The sequence below is a fragment of the Drosophila albomicans genome, chromosome 2L, assembly GCF_009650485.2.
Source record: "Drosophila albomicans strain 15112-1751.03 chromosome 2L, ASM965048v2, whole genome shotgun sequence".
In the NCBI taxonomy this organism is placed as follows: Eukaryota; Metazoa; Arthropoda; class Insecta; order Diptera; family Drosophilidae; genus Drosophila; species Drosophila albomicans.
Genome location: NC_047628.2, coordinates 11,415,320 through 11,439,788, shown reverse-complemented (window position 1 = coordinate 11,439,788; position 24,469 = coordinate 11,415,320). Strand labels below are relative to the sequence as shown.

At 37.8% G+C, this 24,469-nt stretch overlaps 1 protein-coding gene across 4 annotated transcripts in view; it reads right to left on the bottom strand.

Moving 5' to 3' along the window:
• LOC117565662 (brain tumor protein) overlaps positions 1-24,469 on the bottom strand; it is a 38,433-nt gene that overhangs the window by 12,502 nt on the left and 1,462 nt on the right. Inside the window, exons 1-2 of one of the 4 annotated variants that reach the window (XM_034244885.2) lie at positions 7,480-7,627; positions 653-921 (exon numbers count right to left, since the gene is read on the bottom strand). The gene's annotated coding sequence lies outside the window, so the exon portion shown is untranslated. Of the gene's footprint in view, positions 1-652; positions 922-1,023; positions 1,091-7,158; positions 7,413-7,479; positions 7,628-24,469 lie in introns of those variants that run through there. The other 3 variants (XM_034244886.2, XM_034244887.2, XM_034244884.2) reach the window with 3 other exon arrangements.

The window sequence follows — 24,469 nt, the reverse complement described above, 5'->3', positions numbered from 1 at the left end:
GTTTCGAGAATGGCATAAGTCTTGGAAGTTTGTCCCCCACTTTGTGGCAGGGTTTAGCAACCCCGAAAAAAAGGGAACTCGAGTTACCTTCAACTTCAGCCATCAACAGGAAATGCAATAATCGCACGCACAACTCTCGCTCCCCCCTTGTCAGACAACTGCTGCCCCTCCCCCTCGCTCTAGGTTGATTGAACTACTTGCCCTGCCGGCAGCAACAGTCACTGAGTACGTGAGTGGGGGAGTAAGTAAAACAGGGAGTGGGAGAGGGAGAGGAGGAAGAGAGAGAGAGAGAGTGAGAGCAACAGAGCGGGGGTGCAAAAACGCCCCTCACAGAAAAGTAAACAAGACAAGAAAGTTTTCTAGATTTTCGTCTCCCCCACATACACACACACACACACACACACACACACACAACGCAACACAACAACATCCGTCAACAAATGCGTCTCTTGAAGACCGAAAAATGAAACGCAAAATCAACCCTCGACAAACCGAAAAAAGCGGCAGTCAAAGCGCGCGCTGAGCGAAGGGTGCACAAGGGGTGACAGGGGTTGCTGCAACTGTCTAGACTGAATACACACACACACACATTCTCACACTCACCCGCACACACACACACACACACAGGGACGTGCAAAAGGCATTGACTTACCTTATTTATTGTTGTAATTTTTCGTCTAGTTTGATTGTTGTTGTTGTTGTTGCATTCACTTTGCTAATGCTGTCAAAAATGCTGCCAATTCAAAGTTTTTTTTTTTTTTTGGCGTTTTTATGGTCCTTTTTGCTCGTTACTTATGCTGCTGCTGTTGTTGTTGTTGGTGCTGTTAGTGTTGCTGCTGTCGTCTGTGTAGCGGTAACAAGTTGAATATTTTTGTAGCATACTTTTAGGCTGCTGTCAATTTTAGTCGCGCGCACAAAATGCTGCAATTATAACAAACAAACGAAAATACGTTAGTTTTGTTTTTTTTTTTGGCAAATTTATAATTTTTTTGTTATTTTATTGTAATTATTGTTAAGACTAACTGCACTTTTCACTGCGGAATATATTTTTCTCTTTGGGTAGAAACGTCCGTGGGGAAACGACGCGTTTGCAACGCAGCTCCCTGCAAAACTAACTTTGCGCATTATTCAGCGACCCGGGTAAAGCTTGCGACGAGCAGAGCGGCAGGGCAGCAAAGCCGCCGCCACTGTCGCAGAGAAAGAGAGAGAGGAGCGAAGAGAAAAGAGAGAGTTGCGTTGCCTGCGTGTGTCCTTACAACTAAAACTGGGCAGAGCAGCGTTGCACAATTGCAGTAGCCACAAAAGGGGGAGGAATACAATACAAAAAGAAAGGCGCAACAACCAAATATCTATTGTCAAAATCACTCACACAACGCCGACAACATCGACGGGCAGTCGAAGGGAGCACAAAGTTGGGAAAAATCAATAATCATATTTACAGTAAAAGCACACGGCAACAAGAGCCCGCAGCGATCACACACACACACCGACGGAGTTTACGTGTGGGTGAGAGGTCGGGAGGTGGTAGCGGGCGCGGTAGCAGGAGTGAGATAGAGCATAAATGCCGAACTGTTGAATGCCGGCTCAATCACCCCAAAGGCAAATTTTTGCAGCCCCGCTTTAAGAGCGCGCGCAACCCTAAAAACAATATGGCGTCGGCCAGTCACCCAGCACAAAGTTTTTGCGAGCGCCACAGGTTGTGCGCTCTCTGAGAGAAAGAGAGCGCCAAATGGTATTACTATTGTAACAGGAAGCAGCATTAACAAAAACGATAAACCGATAACACGGCGGCAGTCGCTCTCTTCAGTCAGGTTAGGAACCCCACTCGCTCTCTTAGGCTTAATAGTTTGCGGTGCGCATGTTTCCCAATTTTGGGCAACGACCGCAGCAACACATTCAACAACAACAAATTTGCTTTCACAGTTGTTGCTTGCGCTGCTGCTGCTACTGCTGCTGCTAATGCTGAGTAGGCAAAGTGTGTGTGTGTACAAAATTTTTGCCTATGATGACGACGTCGCTGCCGCTGTCGCCGGCCAGAACTTTCGAGAGACAGAGAGAGAGCGAGCGAGCGAAAGAGAAAAGTTCTTCTTCCTGTTTGAATGTTTTTGTGGTTACAGTCGGTGCATGGAAAATGCCAGCAAATGACGCGCAGACACAGGCAATGCATACACGTGTATGTATGTGTGCGTATGTTTGTTTGAAGTTAGTTGTAAATTGCAGCGCAGCATTTCTCTACTCATCGTTGGCATGCAATTAAAAATATACGCATACACACGTATCCATATAATAATTGCATTAACATTCAGCATCGATGGCATTACACAGATGTTTATTAATGTGTGTGTGTGTGCTTAATCGTATGCGCAGCAGCTTCTTTAAACGCGTTGCCAACTGTTGCAAATAATGAGATGAGCTTGGATGAGTTCCTTTTGCTGACTCATATGAGCGAACGTGTGAACTAATCATTCCTTCGCTGACTCATATGAGCGAACATTCACTCCTGGAACTCACACCCAAATAATCTATTAATCGTGTGACCACTCAATTAAACCAAATGAATTAGGTGTTCTTTAGTTCCTTAACTTCTCAGCTTAGAAGGAATATAATACCATTTAATCATTATTATAAGTTCATATTTGAACAGGTTTGCTTAATAATAAACACGTTGCGTGGCATTGTTTATGATTGGAAAGACACAATAACAACAACAGAAACAACAACCACAAAAACAACAGCAACAGTAATAATGACAAAAACAGTTGCTATTTAAACGTCGATGACAGCAGCATATCTAAAATAAACGCACATACTAAATTACTAATTGATATAGTTGAGGCCAGTTGGGCGCGATTAGATTAGCAAAAATTGGGTCTATATACAGTAAACATTGGGACTCGCTCTTTGAATACGACGCGCCATATTCTATATTATCTATCGCGACAAGATAAATATCAGATTGTCTTCTAAAAGTAATATACAATATATACCATATGTCGCATCTTTTGTTTTATTGTTGTTTTTCCGTTTTTGCCTTGGCACTCTTTACACTTCAAGTAGACGAGGAGAATAGGAAACATATGCCAGAAAATCATTGAAGCAGGGGCAAGAGGAAGAGTGCCACCCTATAAAGACTTTTACATGCACAAATACTACATGGATCTTGTAATAAAATATTTATAGCTTCGGCGGAATGGCACAACTTTATTATATGAAAGCGAAAGAGTATAAAAAAATACACTCAGCTTTGCACAACATTGAGATACTCGCTAATCATTAGCATACTATGTGGTTTCCTGTAAATGAAAATACTCTTTTCAACGGTAGAGTATAGTGAGTATTTAAAATGACTGCAAGGCAAAAACAACGAAAAATATCAAGTTCAGCAGAGCGGGAGCAAAGAGAGTGAGCGAGAGGGAGAGAGAGACAGAGCTGAGCTGTAAACGAGAGTAGAATGGGAGACGGACATAAAAACAGGGCCCAGGAGTTCTGCAGAAACAACAAATACAACGAAAATGCATTCAACGCTGTTTCATTTTCGCATAGAAATAAACGACTGCTGCAGTGTGTGTGTTTCAATTCCCAAACGTTCCCCGCCTAGGCGCACATTTAGGGTTGCTGCTGCAGTAGTTGCAGCAGCAGCAGTGACGTCGGCAGCGACAGCAGAGTTCAATGGTACCCAACAGCGGTAACAACCACAACAAAGCCAAAGAGCATGACACAGACAGACGCGCACAAAATATAGAAGGCCAGCACAAAGCGCAATTCGGAAAAAAGAACGACAAAAGAATAAAGCATGCGAAATTTTGCGACGACAACGAAACTGTTTTTACCTGCGCCATCGTTTCTAAACGGGCCGCAGCTGCAGATACACACACACACACATACACAACTACATTGCATATGTATGTGTAAGTGTTGGTGTTCCTAGAATTATGCAAAAGAGTTCGATGCAAATTTCGTATTTGTGAAACCAATTCGAAGACTTTTTGTCTGAATCTCAACTCTTCGAGCTCTCCACACACACACGCACAACTCCCCAAAGTGCAATGCGTCAGCAGCCTAAAAAGCAGATGGAGAAGAGGAAGCGGGAGCGAGACAGGGCGTTGTGCAGTGAGGAGTCTGCTTGAATGAAATTTACTCGGCGCCTTTTATTGAACCAGAAGCTGCCGAAGAAGAAGAAGAACAATGCCAAGTGACCCCCACGCAAGAGTTGTTTTTATTGCTGTATTAGAGTGCGACGATGGCGACAAAAAATAACAACATGAAATGAAATGAACGGCGAAGAATGGCAGACAACAAAAACAACAAGCCAAATACAACAAAAGCAAGGCAGCATCCAATTTAGCAGACAACCATCAGCACAGCCTGCGTCGAGAGCTGCTGCTTCTTCTTCTTGCACTTGCACAAACACATCAACACATCGCCACTCATACAACACAACAGACTCCGCTTTATTGCTGCTGCTTCTGGATGCAGCCTCACACTCACTCACTGACTGTCTATCTCGCTCTCTCTCTCTCTGTCTCTCACTTGGTCCGACAGGTCAACGGCGCGTCGTCGCCATGTTCCTGAAGGTTTAGTTCACTCACTAAAAACGAAGCTGTAAAATAATATGTATTATTGCGAGCTCCGCGGGTAGACTAGCTAATGCTCCCATCACAGCAGATGCATAGTAAAAGGGTAGCGACTAATCTAGCACCGCACAATGCACTGTTTGTAATTTTTAATCTCGCACACTAGATGGCGCCACAAGTAATAGGAAACTGCATGCAAATATTACTGCAACTCTTTTCGACAACTATTCTGTTCTGAAATTAACAGCGGGGGGCTGAAATATTGCAATTGCTCGGAAATCTAAAATAGTAAAGGCGAAAATATTGTTTTTTTATTTTAACAATTCCATATGTAAAAGTGCATCAGTATAAAATTACATGCAAATATTGTAGTTCCATTGTCCTGCCATTAACAGTGGTCTCCTGCAATATTGTGCTTTCTTGGCTAAAATATAATAGTGCAAAAAAAAAAAAGCGCTTGTTTTAGTGCAGCAATTAGTGCTGCATCTAATCAAATTGTACGTGTCTTTCGTGCCACTCTCGATAAATATTTACAATCTACTTAAACATTTTCAATTAGAGTTGTATCAATTTCGGTCTCTTGTCTACTACACTCTGTATATACGATATATGGAGACTTTATCTATTACGTGTAGAGCTCGACCCAAGAGACCCCAACAACAGACCCCCAAACTGCCAAGTAATGAGAAAGAAACACCAAAGCGCGCAACTTTTAGATAATGAAAACTGGTACACAAAGATTGTTGCTGTGGAACACAGCACACACAGATTGCCACACAACCTAAACTTATTACACAAATGAATACATAGAAGAATATCATGCAAGTTTGCTATAATAATAATTATAATATCGTACATTTAAATATATCAGCTTTAACCATACACTCATAGGGTAAAGCGGTGGCGACAGCTTTTTCGATCAGACCAAATGCGTTATCGAGCGTAAATGAAATACGATACTTGAGTGCAGAAGTGTATCAACATTTTAAACACGTTTCCCGATCTTTTTTTGTGTGTGGTTTTTTTTTGCGCTAAACGTTAAATTAAAAACACATGTGTTCGTCGTCGCTGGCGCTGCCGAAAGCCCGTTGTATTTTAATGACTTGGAAACCAGCGTGGCTCAGCACAGTAAGAAAACGACGACGACGACGTCGTGTGAGTAAAATTAAAGAACATTGCCGTAATAATTTGTTTTTTGTTTTCTCCCTCTCTCCCTCATTTTTTCTTAATACATATGCAACAAAGAAAAAGCAAAAAAACAAGGCATATTACTCTTCCGCATCACAGTGGTGGCAATAACCAATGGCACCAGCAACAGCAGTTAATCTTGATCACTCTCTGTTTATACAATTGCCGTCAAACAAACAGGCCGAAGCACAAGGTCGCGCCCCCGGAAAGGTTGTCGCACCTTATGCCCGCCTTCACCAACTTTATCAATACAAACATCGACATAATACAAATAATCCATTAATATTAATAAACAAAACCCACACATCATACAAAACGGCTTTTCAATCACAACAACAAACCAATACAACGTGTTAAGCAAGCGAAAGGATGAACATTAATTAAATGTGTGTAAAATAAAACTTTCAAGCATGAAAAATGATCCTCATTCTTAATCATTATCCTAATTTTTATCCTTTTTATAAAAAGCAAAAAAATATCTGAATATTTTACAGCTTTTGGATTATTACTCCTTTTTTGTCATTTACTAAACACATTGAATGCAATTACTTGCAATTTATTTTAATATATTCACAAAAAACTAATAAAGAATTTAGATCGCTTCTTGGAGTCTAGAACTTGGACATAAACATTATTCTAACTGGATCAAATGTTATTAATTAAATTGCTTGAATAATTGTTAGACTCGATATCTTTAAAAACTTTATTTTTAACAAACTTCGTCGGAAGAATATTGAAAAATAAGACGAATGAAACCTTTTTTCACTCCTCGAGTGCTGAATTTTTTAAATCCAACATTAGGTTATTATTGTATACTTAAAAAGTTTCATCAATATGCAAAAATCTGTTACAATTATCGTAATTTGCACAATGCATTTTATCACACTGTGCCTATTTTTATGACATCTACTGTAGACGCGCAGCGAGTCGTCGGTAAAGCGGTAAATACAAAAATACATGCAAGACGCGAGGCGAGGCGAAACAACAATAAGAAATGAGATAATAACAAAAAATGTAATACAAACAAAACATACACTAAACGCGCGGAAAAAGAGAAAAAGAACAAACAACACATACAGCGAGCAAGCAAAGCAAGTAAATCGAAGCCCAAATGCGCTACGTTTAAATATTATTGTTGTCTTTCTTCATTTTGTTGTTGTTGTTGTTGTCGACTGCATTGCGTCGTATCCGTATGCCAACAACAAACAAATACAAATACAAAATCTAAAGAGAGGCGAGAGAGCAAGTGAAGCGGCAACTCGTAGACAAATTAAACGTGTAAAAAAGGCGAGTAGGAAAAAGGCAACACACACACTAAAGCATATGCAAGTACACACATACAGTCGCATGCACACAAACATTCACAGGCAACCGAGACAGCCACGCACTCACGTACCACGTACTCAGCAACGACGACGACGACGACGACGATTCTAAACAAGTTGATGAACTCTGCGACGCCGACGCTACGCTGCTGCTGCGGCTGTTGTTGTTTTTACTGCTGTCGCTGCTGCTGCTGCTTGTGTTGGCGTCGTTTGTCGTTTTGTGGTGAAACAGGAAAATGTTTTAATACGTAAATATGTTAGTATGTATCGCATACATACAACAATTTGACTGCACTCTTATTTATATGTATGTATGTATATTTTTCTTATTATAATATTAATACTTTTTTTTTTTTATTAAATATTGCTTGTTATTATTGTTGCAAACTCACAAAACACATGTAGTAGTGTAATAACAACGCGACGAATGAATCTTTGCTAAGAGATGATATTGTTGGGGACGCGACGACGACCACAACGACGACGGCGACAACGGCAAGCGTATACACGTTGTTTATGCAGCGAGCGCAAAGAACTGAATGAGAAATGAGTAAACATAGAAGAATTTTTACAAGATACAAGCCACGGAACAAACTGAGCGGCGAAACACAGCAACGGAATATGGGAAATGAAACGAATTGGATTCGAAACACTCAGCGGCAGAGCAGCAGCCCAAGCCAAAAACTCACACAACCAGTTCGGCGCGAACAAAACAGAGACAAAGAACGACGCAGCAGAGGGGCGCGCTACGGTAGCAGAGCAGAGCAGAGGCAGGCAGGGCATGGTAGCAAAAATCTAGTTGGGGGTCCCACCAGTCCCACAACACAACACAGAATGCTCAATGCGCAACAAAATGGCAAGTGGAACATACTGTCTGTATGTACGTAGTGTGGAGTGTGAATTGTACGTACATACGTGTGGAATGTATTGTACATGGGCCACAAGCAAAAGGCTGCGACTGCGGCTGCGATGAGACTGACCTCTGACAACCTCCTACACACACGCACGCACGCTCACATACACATAGACAGCGACAGCGGCAGAAGAGAGCATCAGCCAGAACCAACTAGCAGACATCATGCATAGAACAATTTGCACGCACACACATACATTCATTTACAAGAATATTTGCAAAAGGGAGCAGTGCACTCATTGCTACAGAAAAAGGAGAAAGACTAAGACAGAAAGAGAGAGAGAGAGAGGGAGAGAGAGTTGGACTAAGTGCAATTAGATGCAGTGTGGGGGAGTAAGCGGCGAGTGCGAGCGAACTGTTGAGAAAGGAAGTGGCTTTAAATACATGCTTCGATTTATTAATTAAAGATAACATTAATATATATACATTTAATGTGTGTGTGTGTGTGTGAAAAGAACAAGACTAAAACAAGAAAAGACAGGTAAAATGATTTTCGCGGTCTGCGTTCTCAGGTAAATGTTTTATTTCCATGTACACACACACACACATACAGACAGCCTTTTATGGCTAAATGTACAACAACGAGCAGCGATCCAACTGATCGTCAGTGTGTGAGTGTGTTTGTGTGTATTCGATCGCTGATGCAATAGGAAAAATGTAAAAGTCTGCGCAGCAGCGACGTCGACTGCGGACGGAACGGAACGCTTGCGTCATGTGCGTTAAGAGCAAGCTTAAGAACAGCGCGCAATAAACCAGTCTAGAAGCGAACGCGCTTGGCTACAATTCACACACACACACACACGCTCGATTAAATGTTTGTATGTGTGTGTACATAATTATGCTGCTCACACATACACAATGACTATGTTGGTGTCTGTGTGTGCGCGCTGGCAACTAAAAGGGCCTTAAACTTTGTTAAAAGTCAAGGTCAGTGATTTCTTGCGTGCTTCGGCTTCGGCCAATGTTGCCAACTTTGATTGAGTCTGCACTGCACACAACTTGCTTGCTCTCTGTGTGTGTGTGTGTGTGTAAGCGTGTGACTCACACAGGAGGTGGCCAATGTGTGCCATCTCGCTCTTACGCATTTGCTTACTGTGGATTGTCTCTGTCTGGATTCTGAGAATTATGGGTTCATGATGAGTTGAGCATTGTGTTTTGTATTCCACAATGGGAAAGGAAACAAGTGGAAAACGGCACAGTGGATTTCGACATCCATGTTCCATTTTCAGTTTAAGCTGCTTTTTTTCAGTGATCGATCTGCCAGCCGCCGACTGTCCTTGCAAGCGGTTCATGAACTCCCCCCAATGACAAGCGAGAGACGTTGAACGTGCCAAAGTAGCAAAAAAAAAAAAAAATAAAAAAATTGCTATTGAGTCTGAGCAAAAAATGAGGTAAGGCAACAGCATCGGCAGAGACATCAGCAGCCATGGCAAAGTTGAAGTTTGTTGTCTTTATTGCATGCATACATTATTAATACATTCATAAATAAATGTGTAAGTACATGTGTAGTAAAAACGTTGAATATTGTTTTATTGTCATATTGACAGACAATTCAATCGTCGCGCGCGCTCATTAAACGAAGCCGGCAATTAAACGCCGCTACGCTTGTGGACTGGGGGAGAGAGAGAATGGAATGGAGGAGGTGGGGGGAGAGCTAGGCTTGCCCTAGCAGCTGTCGCCGTCACAGGCCAAGAGCCAGATGTTTGCCTTGCTAAAGAGAATTTCAACAGCGATAAAAACCAAACACATATACATACACACATACTCACACACTCATATATCGGTTTGGTAATGGCTCTTTTTTAATATTTGGAGGGAAGAAAAAAGGTGACACTCGAAACCGGAAATAAGCCAGCTTGTGCCCTGAAAAGCAATGCTGCAGCTGTCGTTCACTCTTCTCTCTCTTTCTACCCTCTCTCGCTTCCTGCCTCGTGCTCATACTCCCTACCTCTCTGTCTCGCTCATTCACACTCGCTGTCTGCCTTTCCTGCCGTGTGTGTAAGGAACGTAAATGTGGAACGAAACGAGGTAAGTGGCGCTGAGAGCGCAGGCGAGAGTGGATCATAAGGGTCCCGATTGTGTTTTATTCGTAGACAATATACAAGTTTTCTTCCAGTCCCGTCATGTGTAGACACAAGATGCGAAAAGACTTGCTCACTTCGTTTTGCCGTATATGCGGAACTGATTATCTACAAGACTCGTCGAGTATAAATTCTTGCCAAAGGGAAATTTAAATTTCCCTCGGCTGCGCTGGCGGAATTTGTACTCGACGTTTCTTGTAGAAAATATGCGGTGCAGCTCTTGCCGAAAATCTGTGCTTAGATTCTAGTGCGTAGTTCGGAATATGCAAAATAAAAATACGCTCAAAAATATATGCAGTAAATAAAATGTTTATTATACTTGAAATTAAATTTATTAAAACTAATACAATGAGTACTTAAATTTATATATAATATTATCTAAACAGTTTTACTTATAACTAAATAATATAATAGCTAAAAGAAAAAATTAATTTATTTCGCCGTTTTCAATATTCTTCGCCCTGAACAATGCCTTGTAGTTTCTATTTTTATCATCCAACGTAGCTCTTTCGTGGTCCTCAAAACTGTAAATATAAATACAAATACAAATATATTTTTTAATTTAAATCAGATTAGAATAGTAGTTTAATAATATTAACAACTTACCTCTGATTGTTTTATAAAAGACGCGTAGGAAAAAATCAACTTTCTCGTACAGCACTCACAAAACAAATGACAAATGATACACAAAATTGCACATGTTCGAGAAAAGTAGGCGTTAGGGAAATTACGCGTTGCGCTAAGAGGGCGCGTACACCAGACTCAATGCAAGAAGCATTCTACAAGACGATTCATCTAACGATCTGCATAAAATTCTTGCACATGTTCGAGAAAAGTAGGCGTTAGGGAAATTACGCGTTGCGCTAAGAGGGCGCGTACACCAGACTCAATGCAAGAAGCATTCTACAAGACGATTCATCTAACGATCTGCATAAAATTCTTGCAGTCTCGGTCTTGGCATGACACGAAACACAATTGGGGTGAGAATGCAACTGATGATCGATCAACTTACATCAATGTGTGTGCGAGGGTGTGGATCGCAAGTCGGACATTAAGATGAATTGTTGGAACCCAATCAAATGGAACTGGCTTATGCAAATGCAATCGATCAATTAATCGATTTTTTGTTATCGGTTATTTACCTGCAAAGAAAAAATAAACAAAGAGTGGAATTAATGCTGGAAATTCTTTGACAATCATTTTATCTTACTTTTAACGTGAAATTGATGTCTAAAATTCTTTCTTAGCCTTTTTTTTAATTATGTTAAATATAGGGGCTCTTCAGGACCCTCATATCCGCTTACATTAGCGCTAAGACACATCAATTTCCAATTTACTTTTTGTTGTTTTTTTTAACCCTTTCCGACCTTGCACTGACCTCATAATTCTGTTTAAACTCGAAAACCGCATGGACAGAGGCATGTGCAGGAAATTTCATGTTGAAACTTGAGCTTTTTTTTTGCGGGTGTATCAGAGTCTGGGTCTGAGTCTCAGACTCTGTCTGCGGCCTCGTCTCAGTTTTTGTATTCCCAGAAACATTTCAGAGAATGTTGCGAAAATTGTTGGCTTAAATGTGGTACACACACAAAATGAATAATAACATAATAGTCCACAAAATAAAACAGAACAGAAACCAATGTTAAAGTGATATTAGCTTGGCACAAACACACCGTTAAAAAAAAAAAACCAAGCAACATACAAAAAAGTCAACGAACGGCTAAAAAATTCACGAACTTGAACAAAAAAAAAAAAACAAAAAAAGAAAAAAAGTGGCAACTGAGACACGAAGCAGAGGCAAAGCGATGTCAATAAACCAACTAACCGTCGACCTATGTTGTTAGTGTTATTATTATTGTTGTATTTGTCAAGTTTTGTTCTTGCTATTGTTGTTGTTGTTGTTGTGCGTGTGGAGCGCTTACAAGTTGAGGCTGTCACTATGAATAGCCAAACAAACGAACTAATAAAAGCCCAAAACCATTTAAATTTGTATAGAAAAAAACAAAAACAAAACTTGTTGCTCTCGCTACTCAATCGTTCAATCAAATGCTAAAGCAACAAGCACAATAAATTAGAAATAAAAAGCTCTGCATTTTTAATGAGCTTGCTGAACGCGCTGTAAACTGGAAGCTCACAGCCAGTGCTTCCAAGCGGAAGCTGATCCTCTCTCATTCTTATTCTCCCTCTCTCTCTTTCTCACTGTCTTCCTTGTTTACAGCTGTCCATAACAATTAATTTTATTTATTTTGTTTCATAATTTATATGTTTCGTGTGAATTTTGGTGTTTAAAGTCGGAATTATTTTTTGTGATATTTTTTTGGATAATTTATAAAAAGGTATTCATATATTTATTCAGAAAATTGCTGAAAATTTAATTAGATTTAAAAACATGTTATATATTGAAGAAATAAAAATATATTTAATCTTAAAATACAAAAATAAAAAATATTGAAACATATATTTTAAAAATTCTTAACATTTTTCATATTCTTGGCATATTTTGAAGAAATAAAAATATATTTAATCTCAAAATAAAAAAAATTTAATATCGAAAACATACATTTTTAAATTTTTTTTTAACATTTTTCATATTCTTTGCATATTTTGAAGAAATAAAAATATCTTTAATCTCAAAAATTAAAAAAAAAAAAAAAATATGAGACCATTTATTTTCGAAATCTTAACATTTTTTATATGTTGTTTTTTTTTATTATTAATTGACATAATATGTTTATATATGTTTATTAATTTTAAATATACATATCATTTCTCATTTTTTTCGTGACTTGATCAAAATTTGTTAATTATAAGCTCAAAAATGTTACTCAACTCAAATTGTTAGCTTTAAAATTCTTTGAATGATATTCTGGGCAGTGCTTACGATTTTCCTATGTATAAATCATCTCGGAAATTTACTTTCCTCAGAAACTAATTTGCTACAGCAATATTTTCCGCTCTGATGCGTGTTTTTCTCTGCAAGTTGAATGCCCCCTGCATCCTTTCTATGTTCACTAACTCAACTAACTCAACCGATCTCGCGAGTTCAAAGCTCATAAATATTATACTTAGTTACCATTTCAAGTCTTCAACACAATCGCTTTTTTTCGTTGTTGTTGTTTTTCTTTTTGCTCTGTTCTCGTGATCCTCAAGTGATGGTAAAAGAGGGAGAATAAAGGGGGCAGCAGGGGGACAGGTTAATGTCTGTTCTTTTGTTTCAAACCCGTTTTTATTTTTGGCTCTAGCATTCAGCATTTGCCCTGAGATTCTGCCTATTGCTTAGCAGCACTTTTTTTTCTCTTTTTTTTTTTTGTGTTAACAAGAAATGAGAGATAAATGCGGGCAGCAGCAGCTTGAGATACTTTAAGACACGCGCAATGGCAAATATATTTTTATATATAAAAATATAAATACTTGATGTACTACAACACAAAAAATTAGTGTTGGATGAATGGTCTTTTAATTTTATGCAAATGAACTCATAACGTGCGACTTGAGTTGTACCTTTTAGGCTTAACACAAGTGATAAATTAATCGATAACTTGAATTTATAATTGGCTAGATTATGATGATTGGCAGCTTTTATTTTTTTTGTCTTTTGGCGAGTTCATAAATTATGTTAGGGGCGGGAACAAATTAAGGGCATGACAAGGGAATAAAGCACCTGCGCAATAAAATCTTCAGACTTAAGAGACCTGTTCTTTGGTTTATTTATTTCGATTTCAGCTTAGAATTATTTCTAGATTGCTCTTGGGTTCAATGTGGTTCACATATCCGGAGAAATGTATTTATAATTAGGAAGAAAGCAAAGAATTATGCAAGAATTTCTTTTTAATCATCAATTGCTAGTAGTCAGGTTTTCAAAATTCAATAAAAAACATTACCTAATAGTAATTTATTTATTATCAAATAAGAAGTAACGGTTTCACATATAACGGTTTGCTCTAAGACTGGATTGTGACCATGGAGAGATGATGTTTAAAGTCACCTTTTGCTGCACAAGAGTCTCATTTAAATAGCTTGAGTAATTTAAAGCGAAAGAAGCGCAGACGGAATTAATAAATTGTATCCTCAAAAGTTGAATTAGCTACTCAAGCTTCGTTCCCTCTTTTTTTTTTTTGCAGACTGGGTTCAATGACAAACTTATTAAATTATTTTCCAAGGCTGTCACCCCCTTTTTTTGTTTTTGTTGCTATCCAAAGTTTTTTGGCAACAACATATTTGTTGTCTTTTCATTTTATTGTTGTTTTGCTTTTTAGCTTATTTATTTGCTTTAAATCTCTTTGTGCTCGTTCTGCTCTCTCTCTCTCTTTTGTTTCCTTTCTCTTCGCTTCGCTTCTCAAGCTCAAGCCCAACATGTCGCCATATACTATTTACTTTAGTGCTTTGCCATTCCTCGTCCCACGTTCCACACTTTGCAATCCACACTCCATAGAGTCCACAGTCCACGAGCTTCTCTATGTTCCACGTTAAGTTCTGTTCTTTCACCTTTTGGCCATTCGCTTTGCTCTTTACAATGGAAAATTTGGCAAAAAGGTCAACGTTCATAATTGATCCAAGGTTTCTCAACCATGGGCAGTCTCTTATTTGTTTATATATGTGTGTGTGTGTGAGTGTGTCCATTATATTCATTTCGTCAGATTATTTTCAAAGGAAATGACACTTTTCGGTCGCTTGGTTAATTTCAATGGTCTGACTCTTGGGTCTTTCAACAACCTCTCCCATCATCATCAACAACAACATATGAATACAAATATTTACTCGTCTGCCTTTATCCGGCATCAAAACTTCCGCTTGTGTGGAATATTTTTTACATATGCATCACTTGCCTCGAATCCACCTGAGCATCGCTTTTTTGCCCCATGGGAATCAAGTTAACTCCCTCATAAAGCTTAAGAAAAGCCTCTCCAGAAGCTGTTTCATATTGTATTTACTTAAGAGATATTAAAATTTGCCGTTTTTACTGCTTCATTTATTACTAGCAATATATTTTCTGAATCTCAAGGTAAACTTGCAAAATTTCCATTAAAATATTATAATATAAAACTTGAATGAAATTCATAAGTTGTAAAATTCTATTGATTTTTCAGAATAAGTTTTTATTACTTCTCTTTTTTTCTATGTTTCAATTTGATTGACTGTGTTTTGATTGTTCTATGAGCTTTAGTTTGATGCATTGTCAAAGAAGCTTCATATTACAGTTCTTGTTATTATTAGAATAAATATATATTTTTTAAAAATTTATTTTTTTATTTGTAAAACATGAAAAGCAAGTTTAGACAGAAGAAGTTAAAATTTATAATAATTTAAATTAAATATAACATCAATAATAAATCTTAAAATGCAATTTTTGGTCAAATAATACAAAATACTCTCAAATATTACAAATGTTTCATAAAGAAAATTGATTCGATTATATGTTCTTGACTTATTCTTAAAATTTTAAAATTAAAGGCTTTGATTTTCAATAAACTTTGAATTATAATCTGTAAATGGTAAATTTAGATAAATAAAAAATGTCTATCTTGATAGATTGATTCTGCAATATAAATTATATTTGGCCATACTCCGCTTTGGTTTTCCTTCTTTTTTTTGGGTAGGTCTTCAAAAGTTTTGAGGTCTTTAATTTGTAGAATCTTATCATAAACCACGATTCTGCTTTATGCTCAAACTTCAAGCTCAAGCGATTTAATGTGAGCAAAGAAACGGAAATCATTCAATTTCAACCAAATTTTTGAGGGTGCCCCCCAAAAAGCCAAAGCAAATTAAAACAATTAAATTATGTTGAACATAATTACGCTTGAGAGGGCGATGGAGGGACAAGAGGAGAAAGAGAGGGGGAGGAGAAGAGAAAGACACGCCTGTAACAATAAGCATGAAATATCATTAACAATGCTCTAATGTTGGATTTGTAGTTTTTTTTTTCTCGTTTTTAGGGTCCGGCAAGTTTTCAAGTTTGACTCTTGATGAACCCGTCGCGACTTACGACTTTTATGAGTGTGTGTGTGGGGCTCGCTTGATGATCTGCCAACAGTTCACTATCACAACAACAACAACAGCGGCAGCAAGAGAACAACTTCAACTACAACAACGACAGTAAACAGCAGCAACAGCAACAGCGACGGCGGCGTCGGCAGAAGCGTCAAGCACCCAACCAAATGGAGCGAAACAGCAACAGCAGAAAAGAAACCAGCAACAATTGCCAGCGACGTCGACGCAGACGCAGAACGTCGACGTCTCTGCCGGGCCGACGGCGTCCAACAGACGAACATTGACCTTCATTAAAGAAGAAGCAACAGCCAAAACAGCAACAGGCGGGGGCGCCGGTGGGAGCTTTAAAGCTGCCTCTCTCTTTCTGTCTCTCCCCCTCTCTCGATACCCTGTCTGACACTCAGGCATAGCTAATCCAACGATAAACTTTTTATCGATAACAAGAGAAGTGTGAATGACACGCTTTTTTTATTATTTATTAAATACAATACCATTTGCCTTTAACTAATCAATAAATAATTGCAAAGTGATAAGATAAATTTAAAGCATTTCATTCATTGATTCAATTTCTTGGTGAAATATTAAAAGCTTGCAAATTGAAACTTTATTTATAGTTTAAATAAATCACATCCAATAACTTATCATCAATTGTCAATAAGTGCAGATGTCTTATATATTTTCAGTGTCAACGTTAATTCAGATATGTGGCTATCATGTGTTTGCTTTGCTTTATAGTCCATAAACCTATAATTTCTTTTAAAGAAATAATATTATCATTTCATGTGCCATAATGTACAAAAAGAAGGCCAGTAATATCTTGTATTTTCGATATCAATATGTGCTATAAAATGTATTATATTAGTAGAACATAATAACATAACATAATATTAAAATTTATTTCTATAGGAAAATTGGTTCAACATCTTATATAGTATGAAAATATAGAAAAATTTATATATATTAAATCAGTTTTCAACTTTTTAAATATATACTGGGTATCTAACAGTCAGTCAATAGTCAATACTGTGCTCTTTTGGTCAATCTCTTCGATCTAAAGCGATAGAGAGCTTTGAAGAGAGAGACAGAGAGAGAAACTGAGGCGCGTGGCTTCCTTTCCATTCAATTCTGTTTAATATCGCACGTAATATTTATTATTGGACATCATGAAACAGAACTTGGCTAGCCAAAATCCTAAACACAAATATCGGGTACATTCACTTTGCCAAATTGTTGGTGGATCTCTGAATCATTTCAGCTGGCAGCAGAAATTATCAGGTTAGGCGACAAGAACATCTACAATACAATACAACAATACAATGTATATCTAAATCTAATATGAAATCAGCAACGCTTGAAAAACGTGTTTCTTCTTCTCGCTAGATTCATTTCTTCTTTATTCGTGTTCTTCGCTCTTTAGCTTTGCCGTTTTGTTATTGTTATTTTTAATACCAGCAACATAAAAGCTTAGAAGGGTAGTGACAATCGATTTTTAAAAGTAAAATATAGTCTAACGAAGATTTTTATAATTTCACTTTTAGCTCAAACTCGAAAAGCTACAGAGTTGAATTTTGGTATAGATGATTATAACCATAATCTGAACGAGTTCTGAAAATTTCATTATGATTGCATAATAAACTTGGTCAAGAAACAATTTTCTACAAAGTTAATCTCCTGAATTGGATTTGATTTTTCTTAAAACTGACTCCGGGTAGCTGAAGGTCAAGCATATTCGACTATTTGTTTATTTGTTCTAGGTTTTTGGCTTTTCTAATGAAGATTTTTGCTATTTCAATTTTGTCTCAAATTTTCGAAGCTACAAAGTCGAAATTTTGTATAGTCGATTATAAAGATAATCTGAATGAGCTCTGAAAATTAATTTGTGATCGCATGATATACTTGGTCATAAAACGATTTTTAATAACTTTCATTTTCTGAAATTGCTTTAGAATTTCTTAAAACTGTCTCTGGGTAGCTCAAAGTCGAGCACATTCGACTGATTTCTTATTTGTTCTTGGTTTTTCAAGTCGCCGTCGGGGGTTACACGTTGTGCTGTCGCTCGCGGTGACGAGACCAAAGCAAGTTGTGAAATCATTTGTATTTCAACAAGCAAGAACAGCTACAACAACAGCAACAACAAGCGGAAGCAACAATAGCAATTCGAAAAGCCGAAAAGCTCCAAAGAACTTAAAAGAATAATGTACTCGGTCGCATACAAAATAAATAAATACTTACATACATATTCGTATTGTATTTATTCGCCTCAGCTTTGGTGTTGGCTTCGTTTTTCAACTGTTGTTGTTTCATTATCAGCACAACGAAATTTCAGACACACTTTATACAATTTCGTGTGCGATTTTGTCACCAAATATAAGAACGTTTTCAACGATGTGTGGCAAATCTTAAGTGCAAACTAGTCTCGCAATTGCAAAAACAAAGATAACGACGAAGCTTTTAACAAGTCTCGCTTTTAACTGCAGTTAGCTAATATGTATATAGACCATTTGCCAATACAGCTAACGAGTTGTATATTAGTTATAGTTCGACTTTAAAACCGATTGTGAAATGCTTTTTTACTCTAGAAACTTTTAAATCATTACAGAGGAGTAATGGGATTTTCCAAGATATTTAGTTTCATAAATTTCTTTATACTTATACAATGTTATATCATGTACTAAAGTAGAAAAGGTTTAAGGCCTGTAATCTAACAACACGTAAGTGAGTTTATTATGTGATCCGAGTTATAGTAAAATATGAAATGAGTCACAAATCTACAAATATTCCTTATCACATTTAAAAATGTTTAGAAAAATATTTCATAACACGAAACAAAAAGCATTTCTATAATAAGAAATGGTAAATTTTAATTGTGCAAGTCAAGAAATTTAAGAAAAATGTTCTCTTTCCGTTTACGATCTAAAATCATTTGAATTTTAAGTATATGCTGGTTCAAATGAGTTGTCTCATAAGCATTTCTCTGTTTCAATTTGGTGTTAAGGAACAATTCACTTTAAAATGTTCTTTCTCTTTCTTTCCTCTGGCAACCCGAAGTTTGACCTGTCGTTTTTCCCCTGAATTTGCAACCTGTTTAGGCTCTTTTGTTTTGGTTATGCCTACCCCTAGAGGCGAGTTGATTACATTAAAATTTCTCACGATCCCCGAGTTGCGGAGCATGTAACAGCTTACAAACTTACACACATAACTTGTTAGACATCATTACACTCGACACTCGATCTGTCGCCTTTCGGACCCGTCCCATCCCATCCCATTTACATTTCCATTTCCATATTAAAATAACAAATAGAGGAAAGCGTGAAATTGTACATAGTGTACACTCATGGAGTTTGGCATCGCCCCCTGTTGTTTCCCAAGGATTTCCTTACGAGACTGCAGACTGCCGCTGCTAAAGCCACCCCTAAAAGGGAAGGAAAGACACAAGGGGCAACAACCACTCGCCACTCGCTACTCGCCTGTCTACCTGATACAGACACAAAAACCAAATGATTGCTAATGCTATTCTCATTGTTATTGCTTAAGTTACGATTCATTACATGCCATAAAAGACAAACCCTGCACAAAGATGGCATACTTTCTTCGAGCCTAGAATGATTTCTCTCCCCCCCTGCTCAGGCACTACATACTCCCAAAGGATAAGCTAAATTTCATTACAAAAGGGACACGAGCACGTCAGGTTGTCAGAAAGAAAAATGTATTTGAAACTCTCGGCAACTATTTTAAGATTTTATTCCACTTCGAACTTACTGTACTATTTTGGACATTTGTTAGGATTAGTCTATGCTCTAAGGTACTACAAAAAGCCATTTCATGTAATAGTTTCAATGATTGTTATTCAGATATATCCTAGACTAACATGGTTTTCTGAGAGAAGAGGAAATATATGGGGGATACCCTTTTTAAGATAATTCCAGAAAGTAATAGATACTTAGCAGAGTATTAATCCCTCTACAAATACGTTAAAGTTATGAAAAGGACTAAACAGGGAAGTAACTTCCAAAAGTTGAGATCCTTTTTAAATACTTTCAGAAAGTGCTAGAGCAAACAAAGATGATACTGAGACGAGTCTACCATACAGGAAGTATCTGCAAACTATTCTAGAAGCATTTTAATGATTACTTTTCAAGGATTTGAACTCAGAGGCGAAAGAATGCAGCCAAGCGAATTTCATATCAAAAAATACTTCCCCCTCACAAAAGGTTCACGGCCCCCAAAGAAATTGAAATGGCGCGCAAGGGTTGCGGACACGGTGCGTTGGGGGTCAATGCACAAAAATGCGTAAAACGTGAACGTGAACGCGAAACGAAACGAAACTCAAGTGACTCGAGGGGGTAAAACTAGAAGAAGAAGAGCAGATGGGGGAAATGCGAGATGGCAGGGAAAAGCTGGTCTGGGAATGGTCCATCGATTTTCGCGGCAAGAAATGCTGGCTCGAAGGTTTATTGACCTCACACGGACTTGAGATAGACTCGTGAGTGTTTGTGTGTGTGTATTTCGGGGGAGGCTGCCACTGCAGTTGTGGCTGTTGCTCTCGCTTGTGGCTTGTTGTTGTTCTTATTGTTGTCGGTCGGTCGGTCGTCTGGCAGCCCCCGAGGGTTGATTAGCAACGCCCAACGACAGCGTTGTTCCTGCTGCCGCCGCCGCTGTTTGTTGTCCCCAACGTAAAACACCGCACTCAACACCCCTCGACGTCAAAGTCGACGTCGTCTCTCTGTTGTCTGCCCTTCCGCTATTCGGTGGCATTAATATTATGGCTGACATGACTATTTATTTATTTGCAAGACACTTTCCCCCCACAAAATGTGCTGTTCAAATTTTTGGGGTGGCCAGACAGACGTCGTCTATGTCTGAGCCAAAAGTAGAAAGCATAAAAGAAAATAATAAAAACGAAAAAGAATCAAATAATAATAAAAGCAAAAGCAAATGCAAAAGGATCAAAGCCAACGTTTTTGCCGTGTGCGCCGGCTGCGAAACATTTTTGTTCACAATGCACAGCACAGCAGAGCTGAGCACACAGCATTTCCACCCCGTGTGTATGCGAAAAAGTAATAGCAACATCGCACATCAGGAGCATGCAAGTGCGAAAGAGATGGCGCACACACAACATGTTGAAAACCGGCAGCTGTACAATGCGACGAGAGCGCACAAAGCACAAAGCAGAAAGCGAAACAAGGCAACACAAACAAAATGAAAAAAAAGTGAAACGAAGATAAAATGAAATGAAACCGCAGGACCAGGGCAGCTGTAGCTGAGCAGCAGGAGTAGAGTAGACCTTGTAGTCCTGGCAGAATACACAGCCTCGAGAAAATTTACGGGATATCTGTCTGTCGAGCATTCTCACTTGCTTACAAAATAGTTTATTGCAATTTGAAAGGAAATGCAATTTTGTTAACTGAGATATTCATTATTACAATTACAGCAATTTCTCGAATGTATATTTTAGTTTATTTATTGTCAGATCCAATAGTAATTTTAAAAATATAAACATTAAAATTTGGAAAAAGGCTATTTAAATGTTTACATGTTGGAAAGGTAATCAAAGTTTTAATTTTTTATTAAGGAGTTTGGCTTAAAAACCACAATATACATATGTATGTATTTTATATATAAAACAACATTTTTAGTGTCAGTTTATTTCTGCCATTTTCAAAACATTATTACTTGTCTTCTCTGTATGCTATTTTCAGTCCTTACTTAAACGATGAAATAACAATTAAAAAAAAAAAAAACTCTGCCACAAGACTTTAAAAACGGCAATAAGGAGTCATTACACTGATGTGTATAAGTGTGAGCATACAAATATGTATGTGTATTTGTATGTCTGTATGTCTCTGTCTGGCTGCCGATCATTCGTCGCGCAGCAACAGAGGGAGATGAAAAAAAAACAGGATGCGACAGTGTTGCCAGATCTGTTTTTTTGCACAGACGGACGGCCCTCATTCACATTCGCATTGTCATTGTTGTTGTTGCTGCTGCTGCTGTTATTTTTGCTGCATGTATGTATGTACACTAAGCAGAAAAAGTCTGCGTACAAACTTAACGCGCAACTTTGATGTTAAATAAAAATAGTTGTATTGAAGATATTGGCTTCATTTTTTTTTTAAATTAACTACATATCTATTATGAAAAATTATAACCAGTCTCCAATTATTTCCATCAGCAACTTTTTTAATTAAAATCAAAAAACAAAAAATACACCTGTTTTCGAATCAGAAAAAGTCTGCGTACAAACTTAAATTAGTTTAAAAAAAAGCCATTTATTAATAAAATATTACAAAAATTAGTACGAGGTAGGATAAATAGGAAGGTTTATTGTGCCAATCAAGCGTTTTGGCATTGATTAAACCAATTTTTGGTGAATTCTGGTGGTATTTCGATCCACTCATCCAAAATTGCTCCCGAGGGAGGAAACCGTTCGTCAAACTGGACCAAAAAGGGAAATCTCAGCGGGAAATTGTCGAATTTGTTTTTAAAACGCATTCTATGATTAAAAAAGTCCAAAAAAATTGGAATCAAACCGGCACAGTTCAATCAAAGCCACATTCTGGTAGGCCTCCAAAGCTGACCGATCGAGAAGACCGGGAGATTTTGATGTCGGTGAGGCGTAATCCTGGGTCAACTGTCGCAAAAATTGGTCAGGACATAAAGAAGAACTATAAGAAGGATTTACATGATAAAACAATCCGAAAAATTTCCGAAAATTTCCAAAAGTATGACTTTCATGCCTGTGTTGCTCACGCTGCCACCACCGTACTTAACTGCTGGCGCAAGGTGATGCACATCAAGGGCTGTGCCAGGTTTGCGCCACTCAAATTTTCGCCCTTTTATGTCAAATTGCTCCAATAATTGAAAATAACTTTGTTCCAAAAGGCTAAAGGCTCTTGGATGCATTTCAAAGCGCTTCGCTTTACTGACGGGTGATATGAGAATCTTCTTCAGCGCAACACAGGCATGAAAGTCATACTTTTTGGAAATTTTTCGGAAATTTTTCGGATTGTTTTATCATGTAAATCCTTCTTATAGTTCTTCTTTATGTCCTGACCAATTTTTGCGACAGTTGACCCAGGATTACGCCTCACCGACATCAAAATCTCCCGGTCTTCTCGATCGGTCAGCTTTGGAGGCCTACCAGAATGTGGCTTTGATTGAACTGTGCCGGTTTGATTCCAATTTTTTTGGACTTTTTTAATCATAGAATGCGTTTTAAAAAACAAATTCGACAATTTCCCGCTGAGATTTCCCTTTTTGGTCCAGTTTGACGAACGGTTTCCTCCCTCGGGAGCAATTTTGGATGAGTGGATCGAAATACCACCAGAATTCACCAAAAATTGGTTTAATCAATGCCAAAACGCTTGATTGGCACAATAAACCTTCCTATTTATCCTACCTCGTACTAATTTTTGTAATATTTTATTAATAAATGGCTTTTTTTTAAACTAATTTAAGTTTGTACGCAGACTTTTTCTGATTCGAAAACAGGTGTATTTTTTGTTTTTTGATTTTAATTAAAAAAGTTGCTGATGGAAATAATTGGAGACTGGTTATAATTTTTCATAATAGATATGTTGTTAATTTAAAAAAAAAATGAAGCCAATATCTTCAATACAACTATTTTTATTTAACATCAAAGTTGCGCGTTAAGTTTGTACGCAGACTTTTTCTGCTTAGTGTATGTATGAATGTGAGTGTTTGCCCCCCGTCATTTAGTTTTTATGTTGATTTTGGGAATTCGAAAAATGCTGCCTCCTGTCTGTGCACCGCTTCTCCACAGACACTCGATGGTCTGCTCACGCTTGCTTCTTAATATAGACACATACATACATACACACATCTCCATACATATATTCGCAGCAGCATCAGACGCAAGCTGCAAAGCTTAACTTGTACCAGGGCTGCAAATGCGACTTGTTTTTGAAATTCGACTAGCGCCTTAACAAAGATCTAGTTCGATAGTAGTTCAAATGAACTTTGGCAGCAAGTGCATTTCGAAATCAGTTTGATAACGGATAATTCGCTCATGCAGTTCTCCGAAAACACAGACAAAAATAACCCATCATTGATTTGTGTTGACAAATAAGAATATGATATGTATGTATGTACATACATATGAATGCCAGCCGATCAAATGGCGTATGTGCACAATAAACAAATACGTAGAATAATAAAAATAAATGGTGCAATGCAATGCAGTGCAAGATAGTGTAATATAGATGCATTTCGAAAAAAATTTTCCAATTCGTTCATAAACATTAATGTTCCACAGCTGCCGAGCATGATCAAACAATTTCTACATATGTACTTTTATGTATGTATGTACATACATATGTGCTACATTTACATTACATTGTACATAAATGCAAATGCACCCTTTTGCATGATTGCCTAAATGTG